A 13,307-nucleotide genomic window follows, 5' to 3' on the forward strand; every position below is an offset into this window, starting at 1 on the left:
CAGAGTTAACTGTGGTACCACATAGATATTGTATATATTTACCTTTTTTTAAATTTTATTTATTTTATTTATTTGGATTGATAAAGCGCCCAGCGGCCCTGGGGCATCGTGGCGCTGTTACCGAATATTCACTTGAAGCATGTTAATACATTGAAATGACAGTGTTGACAGTTGTTCCGAGGTTACAGAGGAACAATGATGGGGAGGTCATTAAGGTACAGCTAGTTAAACAGTTTTGTTTTTAAAATGTTTCTGAAGGTGGTGTGGGAATCTTCCTTTCTTAGATTAAGTGGAAGAGCGTTCCAAGCTCTGGAGGCTAGTACCTCAAAGCTGGTTCCTCCAGCTTTAGCTCTGTTGAAGGTTGGGACTGAGAGTCTATGTGAATACTGGTCACGTTTTGGCCTTTGGATTGGGACTTGGTGTATTCTCTCTGCTAGGTAGGCTGGGGCGGTCTGGGCAAGGCATCTGTGTGTGATCGTGAGGGCCTTGAATGTTATGCGTTCTTTGACTGGGAGCCAATGAGCGTCTTTCCTTGCCTGAGAGATGTGCTCCATCCTAGGGAAGCTGAGGGCGGCTCTAAGGGTGCTGTTTTGTGCAGTTTGTAATTTGTTGAGGTTTTTTGCAGAGGTGCCCAGGAGCAAGATGTTGCAATAGTCCAATTTTGCGCCGATAGGGGCTCTTGCAATGTTGAGGCGGTTCTCTAGTGATAGGTAGGGTTTCACCGCATTTATAATTTTAGACGTTAGGGCTGCTGAAGATGATATGGCGCTGACTTGCCTATCCATCGATAGGGTGGAGTCCAGGTAGATCCCCAAGGTTTTCACTGTAGCAGAGGTGGTAATGGTAGTGTTCTCAATGCTGAAGGAGCTGTATTTGTCGTCCAGTTTATTTAGGGATTCTTTGGGTCCTACCAGTAGTATTTCAGTTTTTTCCCCATTTAGACATAGGCCATTGGCAGCCATCCAGGCCATATTAGTATTGTACAAAGTGTGTTATTGTGTATGTATTTATTCTGAACCCTATTTATAAAAAGAACTGTGCAATCACTAACATAGTGTGTGGACATTCCTTTGTGGGGGCTTGGGGACTACACTGTACTAAAGAACCAGCCCGCATCACCTCCTGAGAGCTTAAGCCTTGATTGCTCGTCCATTGCTACCACATAGAGAATCCTGGCTGGAGTGATCTGTGCTTCTACTCTGCTTTATAGAGGGCAGGAGTACAGAAACCCCCCTCCAGCCTTTACACTGGTGGCAGCGGTGGGATGCTAATGGTTTTAAGAATCAGTGTGTAACCTTGCCACTTACAAAATATCCACACTTGTTGAATTTGAGGTTTAGTTTTGTACTAAGATAATTACATTTCAAGCAATGGAATCTATTGCAAATGGTAAATTGATTAGGATGAGCTTAGAGGCACTCCAGAGTGCTCGTGAAGCCAGGGAGTTAGACTTTACCGATAAGTCTAGTGCTGAGCTGACAGCTGCCCTGGTGGACTACCAGAATGATTATGAAGCTCTTCATGAAGGGGGGAGGTGCAACCATTGAGGACCCTGCCCCTGGGCTTTTTATTAAATATGTTTCTGGGAGTGCCGCCACTCCTGCTGCCTTTATTCTGAAACCCAGCACTGTTTCTTCAGGGGATTCCTTGGAACTTGAATTATTGAGGATGAAATTGGCCTTTGAATATAAAAAGTTGGAAACTGAAGCTGAACTTAAGAAGGAGGAGTTGGCACAGCAAGTGATACTCAAAGACAGGGATCTTGAACTTAAAAACAAGGACAATGAATGTCAGAGAATCCAGCTAGAGAAAGCTAGATGGAGACTTCAGCCACCCCAGTTTAGAGTGTCAGGTCCCCTGCCACCAAGTTTATGAAAGATTTAGTTGGTGTGTATGTGGAGGGTTCTGATATCCTCCAATGGATTGAAGCACTTGCAATGGCTTGTGGAACCCACGATGTTGATAAAAGAAATTGGGCTAAGTGTTTGTTAAGTAGAGTGCCTCAGACTGGTTATTACTGTATTCTGAAACTGAGTGTGGAAGAAAGGGGTCAGTATGAGTGCATGAAATCTGCTTTGATTGCCAAGTTTGGCAAAGCACCTACCCAATACCTTAAAAGGTTCTGGGAATATAAGAAAAGAGAAAATGTGTCTTGGATTGACTGGGTGAGTTCTGCACATATGAACATGATGGGGTGGATTGATGGATACAAGGTGTACATTTTTGTTGAATTGTCCCACCTTTTGTTTTTTGAGCATTTTTCTGAAGCCTGTTCACCAGAGCTGACCAGAACATTTTGGATCCCTTTAAGCTGGCCAGGTTAGCTAACAAGTGGGTCTCCCATCGGGTGTCCTCCAAAGAACCCAGTGGGAAGGACAAGAACAAAGAAAAGGGGGCCTCTCAGAAGTCTGAGGAGTCCCAAAAGCAGTCACAGTCGAGTAAATCTAAACCTTCCTCTCCTAAAACCCAATCATCTAGTGGCGATAAGTCTTATGTGAGTGGGAGTAAGAGTAGTGGCCCTCCTGCTGCAAAGCAGGCTCCCAGTGGCTCCAGTACTGTACCTCACATTCCTGGCACTTGTTGGGACTGTGGGGTTCTGGACCACAAGAAGGGTGACCCCAAGTGAAAAGGTAAGGCACTTGGAGTCAAACTGTCAGCCTGACCTACCCTTACTCCATGCTTGAGGTGGAGGCCACTGTCCTCCCCTCCTCTGCAGGAATCACATCCAGTGCTCCTGCAGAGATTTCCCTAGTGTCCTTTGGGGCCTGGGACCAGTATGCAGAAGTACTGCCTGTTAGGGAGAATTCTCTGTTAAGGCTAATTTCCCAAACTTAGTGAGTCCCCCAGCAGCTTTGCTGGATTTTTGGGGTTTATTTTTTCTCCTGCTTAGAGTGAGACTCTTTTTCTCCCACTCTTAGGCATGATTTGAGAATGTCCTTTGACTATGTAATGTGTTTTATGGGCTATGGGCTCTTTTATTCCATAGGGCTTCATGTGTTTTTGGTATGTGTGTTACACAGCACCCTCAGTGCAGTAACACAGGGGTGTCATAGTCACCCCAAACATAGACTCCATACCCTGGGACTGACTACTGTCTCCCAGGGCATGTAAAGTCATCATTGGCTTTACTAGTCTCAAATTGTGAACAGGACCAGTACAAACCATCATATTGTGGAAGTACTGATAGGGGTAATTCGATTGCCCCTGGGTCTGTTTTCCAAGGGGGCACTGTCCAGTCCCCCCTTGTCGAGTTTCTGGCTGGTGGCAGTGGATACCACGCGAAATATTCCACCAGAATATTTCCTATGGGATTTTCCCATTCATTTTAAACGCACCACTTTTTGGTGCAATGTTAAAGATACCGCCGGGTTATTCATTTAATATTCATTCCCCGGTTGGGTCTTTTTGCCAGGACTCAGTTTTAAAATGGTGTTTGTGTTCGCCTCTGAAACTCTAACCCAAGTCGAGCCCTTTGTTCCAATTTTTGGCGGGCTTCTCCACAGAAGCCCTCCAAATGGTGCACTCTGCCTGGGGTCAACAGGATGTGTGAGAGGGGGGATTAGGCACCCTGGACTGAGTTGCCCTGGCAACTCAAGTCGCACTCTTGTGTGATTGGCCCAGTGGTGAGCCGCCCGGCTCACCACTTAGCATGTTTGAGTGACAGCTAGGCTGATGAATGGGGGTTTTGCTGCATAAAAGCAGGGCTTTGGGGACAGAAGTTGCCACAGGACCTAAAGAATCCAAAGAGGGGAGAAGCTGAGCCATCTACAACGACGACACCACCAGTGGAGCCCTGCTGTACAAACTCACCACTTCCCCGACGAGAGAGGAGATCTTCTTCCAGGAGAGACGTCTTCCCTTTGAGCTGGTGGGACCAACCAGTTTGCCTTTTTCGCCTTCCTGGATCGTCTCGTGGTCGAATCGCCCTTGCCAAGCACCCCGGTGGCCGGATAGCCACGCTTCACCACTACCGCAAATAAAAGGGTCGTACCTTTTAACCGGGAAACTTCGCGGCTGGTTTCTTCCCTGGCAGTGCAACGACCTCCAGCTCTTCTCCACGTCGAGATCATCTCTTCCCCTGGAAGAAGCCCTGACTTGCACCTGCTGCCAGGAACAACTGCCCCTGCTGGAGCTTTCTCACCATTTCAGGTACTGTGTCCCACCTGGTCTCCCTTGCAACAGATTGTCCAAGGTGTCCCGTAAATCCTTGACTCTCTATCCTGGGGTGACCTCGAACCTGCTAACTTTACCTTTCTGAACTGATCCAACCTCTTTTGACTTTTCTGCAAAGACTTTGAGTGCATTTCCACTGTGTGATCTTGGGCACATTCCGCCTTGCTCTCTCCAAGAGTGGGCCTGGCCTATGAACTTTTTGCTATACAGTAGACCCTGCCTTTCTTGACTTGCTGTGGTTTCTTAAAAGTGTTGGTACTGTGTTATTTTCCTATTCTGCCTTTTCTCTCCCTTTTAAACAAATTATTGGAGTGCCATCTACGGTTACAAGCTCACCTCTGTTTTGCTAAATAAGTGGTGTCTTAACCTAGACTTGTCAAATAATTAACTAGGGAGGTGTATATCCTTATAGTGACTGTGTTTGAACTTGCTTGACATATTAGTGCCAGTGTATTTTTACAAGTGTGTTTTTAAATAAATAATTATATACTTTGATACCAAAGCTCTGGTCAGTGTTTGTTTGTGCTACTGTATTTTTAGCCCTATTGTGTATACTCTACATACTGCCTAACTCTTCTTGAGAGAAGTCCGACTGCTCAGCCACAGCTACCAGGTAAATCTCGGTGGTGCAGACTATTGGGTTTACTGCTTACTCCTGTAGTCTTAAACTTTTTTCAGTGGTCCCTAAGGGAACTGCACAGGTTTCTGCCTAACACTGCCTACAATCCTACAAAACACCTGCTGATTTTTGAGAAGTGTACTCCTGAATGGCCAGCCTTCTACTTGTTTGAGAGACACTTGGGCAAGTATGACAGTGGTGGACAGCACCCTGCTCATGCCAGAGGACTATGTCGGTGCTCCTCTGAGAACTACCAGGTTAGCTGGTGGGCCTCCCAAATGATCTCATGTAGCCCTAGTCACCATCACGATACCGGACAAGACAGCAAAGCTTCCTGTCCTAGTTCAGGACAATGTAACTGGTAACATTTTGTTGGGGAATGATCTAGTGTTTGTTTGTTTTATCATTTATAATGCGCGATCATACCCTCAGGTAACAGGGCGCAGCAGTTACATGTATATGTGAAACTTAGTTACAACAGCAAGAATATAAACATACATACAGGTAAAGCGAGATTATATACATACATACAAATATAGGTACACTATATGTAGATATGGACTACTGGAGCAAGCGGATCGCTTTCTGGCATAGGGAATATAAGCAAGTGAAAGTTAGATAAAGTATATACAAGTAAATAGTGGGGTGGAGGGGCGGTGCACCTCACGGTAAAACCTGGCAACATGTTGCGTTTAATGATCCTACGTTTTCAACCATAGGACAACGTTATTCCGGAAGTTATGGTAGGGGAGGTCCATTCTCAAAGTGGGAGGAAGGGAGTTCCACAGTTTAGCTGCTTCCACAGGGAAGCTGTTGCCCCCTATTGTGGAGCGATTGAAGTTAGGAATGGAAAGGCAATCTTTGTAGGCTGTTCTTGTGGGCCTCAAGGAAGTCTGTCTGTGGAATCTGTTGACCAAGTAGGTGGGAGCAGCGTTGTTAAGAGATTTATGAGTAAGTGACAGGGTTTTTAGCAGAATTTTGTCATTGATAGGGAGCCAGTTATTCTGTTGGCTATATGCAGCGATGTGGTCTCTTCTGGAGATGCCTAGTGCCGCTCTAAGGGCGTTATTTTGTAAAGTTTATATTTTACTGGTAATGGCATTGGTAGACGCTTTTTTTATTTATAATTATATAACGCGCAAACAGCCCAGGGGCATTGAGGCGCTGTTACTTGCAGGAGCTTAGTTGCAGGGGTACAGGAATGGTAGCAGTCGTTGGCACATTATGATTGCTACAAACATAGTTGTCATTACAGCTTATGCATTTGATCATTACAATGCAGCTTATGCAGTGGGACATTTGATTAGTATTCATGGCGCTGCGAGGAACCTTATGTGAAGAGGATGGTTTTCATAGCTTTACGGAAAGCATGTATGTGTGCTCCGGTGGCTTGTAAGCTCTTGCTTTGTAGAAAACCCGTTCCCACACTTTTCTCTGGTGGCGTGTAAGATGTCCCTTCTGAACAAACCCTTTCCCACATTCAATGCACCCATAAGGTTTCTCACCTGTATGTGTGCTCTGGTGGCTAGCAAGCTTTTGCTTTCTAGCAAACCCCTTCCCACACTCCGTGCACTCATAAGGCTTCTCACCTGTATGTGTTCTCTGGTGGAAAGTAAGCTCTTGTTTTGTAGCAAACCCATTCCCACATTCAGTGCACTCATACGGTTTCCCACCGGTATGTTTTCTCTGGTGGCATGTAAGATGTCCCTTCTGAACAAGCCCTTTCCCACATTCAACACACTCATACGGTTTCTCGCCTGTATGTGTTCTCTGGTGGATAGTAAGCTTTTGCTTTATAGAAAACCCTTTCCCACATTCAGTGCACTCCTACGGTTTCTGACCTGTATGTATTCTCTGGTGGATAACAAGAACTCCCTTTATAGCAAACCCTTTCCCACATTCAGTGCACTTATAAGGTTTCTCACCTGTAAGTGTTCTCCGGTGGTTAATAAGCCATTGCTTCTGAGCAAAACCTTTCCCACATTCAATGCACCCATACGATTTCTCACCTGTATGTGTTCTCTGGTGGTTAATAAGCCATTGCTTCTGAGCAAAACCTTTCCCACATTCAATGCACCCATAAGGTTTCTCGCCTGTATGTTTTCTCTGGTGGTGTGTAAGATTTCCCTTCTGAACAAACCCTTTCCCACATTCAGTGCACTCAAAAGGTTTCTCACCTGTATGTGTTCTCTGGTGGTTAATAAGCCATTGCTTCCAAGCAAAACCTTTCCCACATTCAATGCACCCATAAGGTTTCTGACCTGTATTTGTTCTCTGGTGGTTAATAAGCCATTGCTTCCGAGCAAACCCTTTGCCACATTCAATGCACTCATAAGGTTTCACACCTGTATGTGTTCTCTGGTGGCTGATAACTGTATTATGCAAATGGATGGCATCAAATTCAGTGCACTGGTATGGGTTGTCACCCATGTCCTCATGTGCGCAAGACGTAGGTTCTTGAGATAGCAATTGTTCCCACATTTTGTGCACATGTAAAGTGTCTTGCCAGTTTAGTGTCAGGTGCCTTGACTTAAGAAAAGCCTTTTCAATTAACGTTTTCCCAAATTCAGAGCAGAAACTAGAAATGCTTTTCTTACTGCACATCAAACATTGTCATGTCGTGCTAGATATCCCTCTCCTCCAGGATTTACAGCATCAACATGCTTGGTTACTGGATGCTACCACAAAGAGGTTGCATGGACGGAAGGCATCATGTATCAACAGGCTTCACAATCCCAGTTCCTGAATACTCTGAAAAGGCAACTGGACACCAAACTTACACTCTAAGATGCTTGGAAATTGCACATTCTAACAATGAAGCTTTTCCCTGCGATAGTGCAGAGAATCTAAATCACTGTTGCATTTCTGGGGCATCAGTCACCCTACTCCAGGGGAATCCGCTCAACCTAATCCTGCATATCCATGATCTGAAACTGTGACCATTTTATTGCCAGCATCTCTTGCAACCCATATGGCAGCGACCCTGCTTTTGGCTGCGCACAGAGCCTTCCTTCCCGAGTTCCAGTTGCAGCCAGAGGCAGGCAGAGTCCGGGTCACTTGCACCGGCAGCCAGAGTCCCAGTCCCGCTTCCCGAGTCCCGCTCAGAGCTCACTGATAAGGAACAAGTTACTTACCTGTAACTGTTGTTCTCCAGCATGGGTCTGGCATGGATTCACATGCTCATGAATATTCCCTGTCGTCAGGCTGGGAATCCTCAGTAAAGAAAAAAATCAGTATCAGTTTCGTTTCTGATCTGTCTTTCTTAGTAGTAACCAATAACTGGTCTCTGGGTCATACTGCCCTCTGCCAATGACTGCCCTCTCCCTAAGCCCCGCCTCTGGCAGCTGTCCTCAGATTTGGTAGCACATAAAGTGGCAGTATGACCAAGTGAAGAGCCGCAGAGGGGTAGGAGGGAGAACACCAGCATGGGTAGAGGCAAGTAATTTGTTCCTTCTCCAGCATGGGGTCTGGCATGGATTCACATGCTCATGAATATAAGAATACATATAAGAATACATAGCAGTAAACACATGCACAACCACGGGAGGTGGCAAAGGCTCAACATTAAGCATTACATCAAAACTCAACATTAAGCATTTCTCACCACCTCACCATGCTCACCTTAAGCGAACAGGTTGCGCAGCACTGCTTGGCCGACCCCAGACTCCTCCCTGGAATCCCGGTCGACGCAGTAGAATCTCGTGAATGTGTGCGTCGACCTCCACATAGCAGCCCTGCAGATGTCCAGCAAGGGCACATCAGACAAGAACACCATGGTAGCAGCAATCGCTCTGGTCGAATGGGCTCTCGGACGGCCGGGCAACGGTCAGTTTGCCAACCAATGACAGTGCATGATGCAGCCAGAGAGCCATCTGGAAATGGAAGCCTTCGAGAGAGCCTTCACTTGGTTCACAGGTCCGAAGTTCACAAACAGCTGTGATGTCTTCCAAAAACTCTTCGTTCGGTCCACGTAGAACTTCAGCGCTCTATCTACATCCAGCAAGTGCAAAGTCCTCTCGGCCGGCGACGAAGGCGACGGGAAGAAAACAGGTAACTCCAAGGGCTCGTTGAGATGGAAGTGCAACGGCACCTTGCGCATGAAGGAGGGGTGCGTCCTCAGCACTACCCTCGTATCGTGAAAGGTCATGTATGGAGGCTTGCAGGATAGGGCCTGAATCTCTCCCACGCGTCGTGCGGAGGTGACGGCCACAAGGAACGCTGTCTTCCATGACAGAAACTTCAACAGGGCCGAATGGACCCATGAGCCTAGTCAGCACCACGTTGAGCTCCCACGCCGGGGCTGGCGCCTTCACCGGCGGGAATGATCGAACCAGTCCTTTCATAAATTCCTTCACCAGGCGATGAGACCACAGGGATGACCGCCCTGTAGTTCTGGTGTATCGAGAAATCGCTGCCAGATGTATCTTGATTGAAGCATGAGAAAGTCCAGCTTTGGCTAGCGACAGTAGGTATGGTAGCACTTGAGGGGCTGTAATCCTGATAGGGTTAATCTTCTGTGCACGGCACCAGGCAGAGAACCTCTTCCACTTGTGTCCGTAGCCCTTGAGAGTTGAGGACGCCTTGGCCTTTGCAAGGACCGCTCTGCAGCCAGCCGGGATATCGTAGCCTCCAAACTCTAGTGCTGCAGGAGCCAGGCCTGCAAGTTCAGCGACTCCGGTTCGTGATGAAGAATGGCGCCTCCTTCTCTGGAGAGAAGATCCACGTCAGTCGGCAGTTTGACTGGTGGGGACGCTGACAAGTCCAGAAGGTCCAGGAACCATATCTGTCTTGGCCACTTCGGTGCGACGAGGATCATCCTGCACCGGGACCTCTTGAGTTGGTTGCTGAGCCTGAGCAGCAACGGCAATGGAGGGAACGCATAAAGGAACAGGCCGTCCCAAGGGAACGGGAAAGCATCACCCATGCTCCTCAGGTCGGAGAACCTGCTGGCGAACCTCTGGCACTTGGAGTTCGTCGCTGTCGCGAACAGGTCTATTTGGGGTTTGCCCCATCACCAGAAGAGTTGATCCACTTGATCCTGGCCTAGTTCCCACTCATGGCACGAGCGCAGCTCCCTGCTGAGTGAGTCGGTGATGGTGTTTTTTATCCCTGCTAGATGAAAGGGTACCAGGAACATCCCCTGGGCAACGGCCCAGTGCCACAGGTCCTGTGCTTCTTTGGACAGGGCTGGGGATCTGGTTCCTCCCTGCTTCCTGATGTAGAACATCGTGGTGGTGTTGTCGGTGAAGATCCTCGCCCCTTTTCCCTTGAGGGACGGGAGGAAAGACTTGAGAGCCCAGAACACCGCCCAGAGCTCCAGTATGTTGATGTGGAACGGCCTCTCCTCTGGGAGCCACAGGCCTCTCGCGTGATGATCCCCGGTGTGCGCCCTCCATCCTTCCAGGGAGCCATCCGTTGTCACCGTCACCTGATATGCTGGAGTCTGAAAGTCTGTGCCCGCCGCGAGATGTGTGTGGGTGCCCCACCATCGAACAGCTTGGCGGAATACTTCGTTGAGCGAGATCTTGTCCTTGAAGCTGCCCGTCGCTTGCATCCAACGAGCGTCGAGAAACTCCTGCAAAGGACGCACCAGATAGATGCAGGAGGGCATCATTCCAAGAAGGGATTTGATGGACCTCACTCTGGCCACGTCCGTGGCCAACAGACGCTGCACCTTGCCCAGGATGGCCTTCGTTCTTTCCTCCGACTGCGAGGCAAATCGCGCCACTGTATCGAGCTTAGCTCCCAGAAACAGTGCGACCTGCGACAGGACCAAGTGGGATTTGGGGAAGTTGATTGAGAATCCCAGGTCCGTGAGCAGCTGGACAGTCTTGTTCGACGGCGAGCTCCCTTGTTGTTGCCCGGATGAGCCAATCGTCCAGGTAGGGGTAAACGTGGATCCCCTGCAGGCGCAGCCGCACCGCCACCGGTGCTAGGCACTTGGTGAACACCCTGGGAGCCGACTTCAGTCCAAACGGGAGGGCCTTGAACTGGTAGTGCCGCCCTTGGACCACGAAACTGAGGAACTTTCGGTGCCTTTTTAGAATGGGGATATGAAAGTACGCCTCCTCCAAATCCAACGACGATAGGAAGTTGCCTTCCTCCAGCTGTCCCAGCACGTGCTGGAGGGTGACCATCCGGAACTTCTGTGCCTTGATGTACTTGTTCAGTCGACGCAGGTCCAGGATGGGGCGCCATCCGCCCGTCTTCTTTCTGATGAGGAAGTATCTTGAGTAAACTCTGGAGCCCCAAAGCCTCTTTGGGATGAACTTGATGGCACCTTTTTTGAGCATCGCCTTTACTTCCAACAGTAGTTGAGGGACGTGGTTTTCCTTCCTGGCCACGGGTGGAATGCGGGGACACTTCTTTAGGAATTCGAGTGTGTGCCCCTGGGCCAGAGCATCGAGCACCCAACGGTCGGTGGAGATGGATTTCCACACGCTGACGAACCTCGTCAGCCGGCCTCCCACCAGGATGCTTCGGTGGGGGCCCGACACCACGGCCGGTTCAGTCTTGCTTGGCTGCTCCCTTCGGATGCGTCCTTTGCAGGAGTTTCTCGACGCCCGCTGGATGAGAGGTCCCCAGATATACTGTCTGTCTCTCATTCACACTGCTGAACCAGGCTCAGGCAGCCTATCATTCAGAAGGGCATTCAGCAAGCATGCAGCCAATCAGGCTCACAGTGCATTCAGGCCATTCTTCTCCATCCAGACACTCACAACCAGGAATGTGGATTGGGACAAGCACCCAGCCATTCAACACTCCACAATGCATTCATACCAGTTTTGGGCAGGGCTGTCTCATTCATTGGGTCATACACTAGAAACCAGACACCCATAACATGAAATGTATATTGGTCACAAACTCCATTCACCCAGGTCCCACCCCAAAGGTGTACCCGCAACATTAAGTCACTGGGAAGGCTCCAGCTAGTCTGGCCTGGACTTCCCCACAATACCATATATGGAACGTCCACCCAACAGCCAGTCAGGGGAATGGACAGAGTCAGGGCTTCCCAGGACTTTGGGAAAACAAGGTAACAGGCAATAGAAAGGAAGAGTGCACAGGGACCATCTTGTCTCCTATCAGGAATCCACTGATTCCTCTGGCGGGGCTTGGGTATCCCAAATGGAGGATACTCAGAGCACCAAGTCAGCATGGAGCTGCCACCAGCCCATACCCTGCTCTGTGGGCCACACGCAGGTGCCCCAAAACATACACTAGGGGTACAGGGTTGTAACCCCACCGATAGGTGCCATAAGGGTATCCCCATGGTCTGTTCACCACAACAAAAAAAGGAAGAGCTGCATTGCCAGGAGTCCCACATGGACTCCTGTGCAGAAAATAACACAGAACACACATGAAAAAAATAGGACAGGGAGGCTCTGTCCCTCCAATGCATTTCCAGCATCACAGTTGCCCTCCTGTGACTGAGGTTAGGGTGGTCTAATCTCCCACGAGATTGACACCCTCATCCAGACGGTCAACATAACTTCTGGAAAGGCCATCCACGTTATCACAACTCTTCCCTGGCCTATGCTCAATGGTAAAGTCTATCCCTTGCAGGCTAATCGACCACCTGAGCAGTTCCGGGTTTTCACCCTTCATCTGCATAAGCCATTTTAAGGGCTTATGGTCTGTTTGGACCTTGAAGGTAGACCCCGTTAAGGAAGGGCCTAAAACACCTAAGGCTCCAAACTATGCTAAAACATTCTGTTTCAACAGTAGCCCACCTAAGTTCTCTACCCTTGAGTTACCTACTGATAAATATGATAAGATGTCCCCTCCCTTTTTCATCTAACTGGGACACGATAGCTCCAATTCCGGTGTCACAGGCATCAGGCTGAACCATAAATGGTTTGCTGTAATCAGGCGCACACAACACAGGTGCCCTACACAGACTTTCCTTCAAGCCAATAAAGGCCCTCTGACAGTCTTCCATCCAATTAACCTTCCTTGGTTGTTTGGGCAAAGTCAGAACTGTCAGAGGGGCAGCTATGGTTCCATAGTCCGCCATGAAGTTGCGGTAATACCCATTGAGGCCCAGAATGGCTCTCACCTGGGTCTGAGCAGTGGGAGTCTCCCAGTCATGTACATCATGTACCTTACTGGGGAGAGGTTGGATTCAAACCCCTCCTACCTCATGACCAAGATAAGTGACTTCCGTCTGAGCTATCTGGCACTTGGTGGCCTTGATAGTGAGGTTAGCCCTTTTCAAGGCACTGCAACACCTTAAACAAATGAGTCAAATGCTCTTCCCAGGAGGAACTGTAGACAGCAATGTCATCTCAGTAGGCCACACAAAAGGCCTCCAGCCCACTGAGCGCATGGTTGACTAATCTTTGGAAAGTTTTTAAACCCAAAAGGCATGACTCTAAACTGGTTGAGCCCCTCCGGTGTTAAGAATGCTGTCTTTTCCTTGGCATGGTCCGTCAGAGCTATTTGCCAATAGCCTGAGGTAAGGTCAAAGGTGCTCACAAATTTGGCAGCATCTATGGTGTCCATGAGCTCATCA

General features: G+C 48.6%; 1 protein-coding gene and 1 pseudogene across 3 annotated transcripts in view; both read right to left on the minus strand.

Annotated features, from left to right (window-relative positions):
• Positions 1 to 13,307, minus strand: part of LOC138538019 (coagulation factor XIII B chain-like) — a 792,475-nt gene that overhangs the window by 221,496 nt on the left and 557,672 nt on the right. The gene's annotated exons all lie outside the window — the stretch shown is intronic.
• LOC138522889 (histone-lysine N-methyltransferase PRDM9-like) lies at positions 6,143 to 7,222 on the minus strand (annotated as a pseudogene).

The sequence above is a fragment of the Ambystoma mexicanum genome, chromosome 1q, assembly GCF_040938575.1.
Source record: "Ambystoma mexicanum isolate Mex_15411 chromosome 1q, UKY_AmexF1_1, whole genome shotgun sequence".
NCBI classification, from domain to species: domain Eukaryota; kingdom Metazoa; phylum Chordata; class Amphibia; order Caudata; family Ambystomatidae; genus Ambystoma; species Ambystoma mexicanum.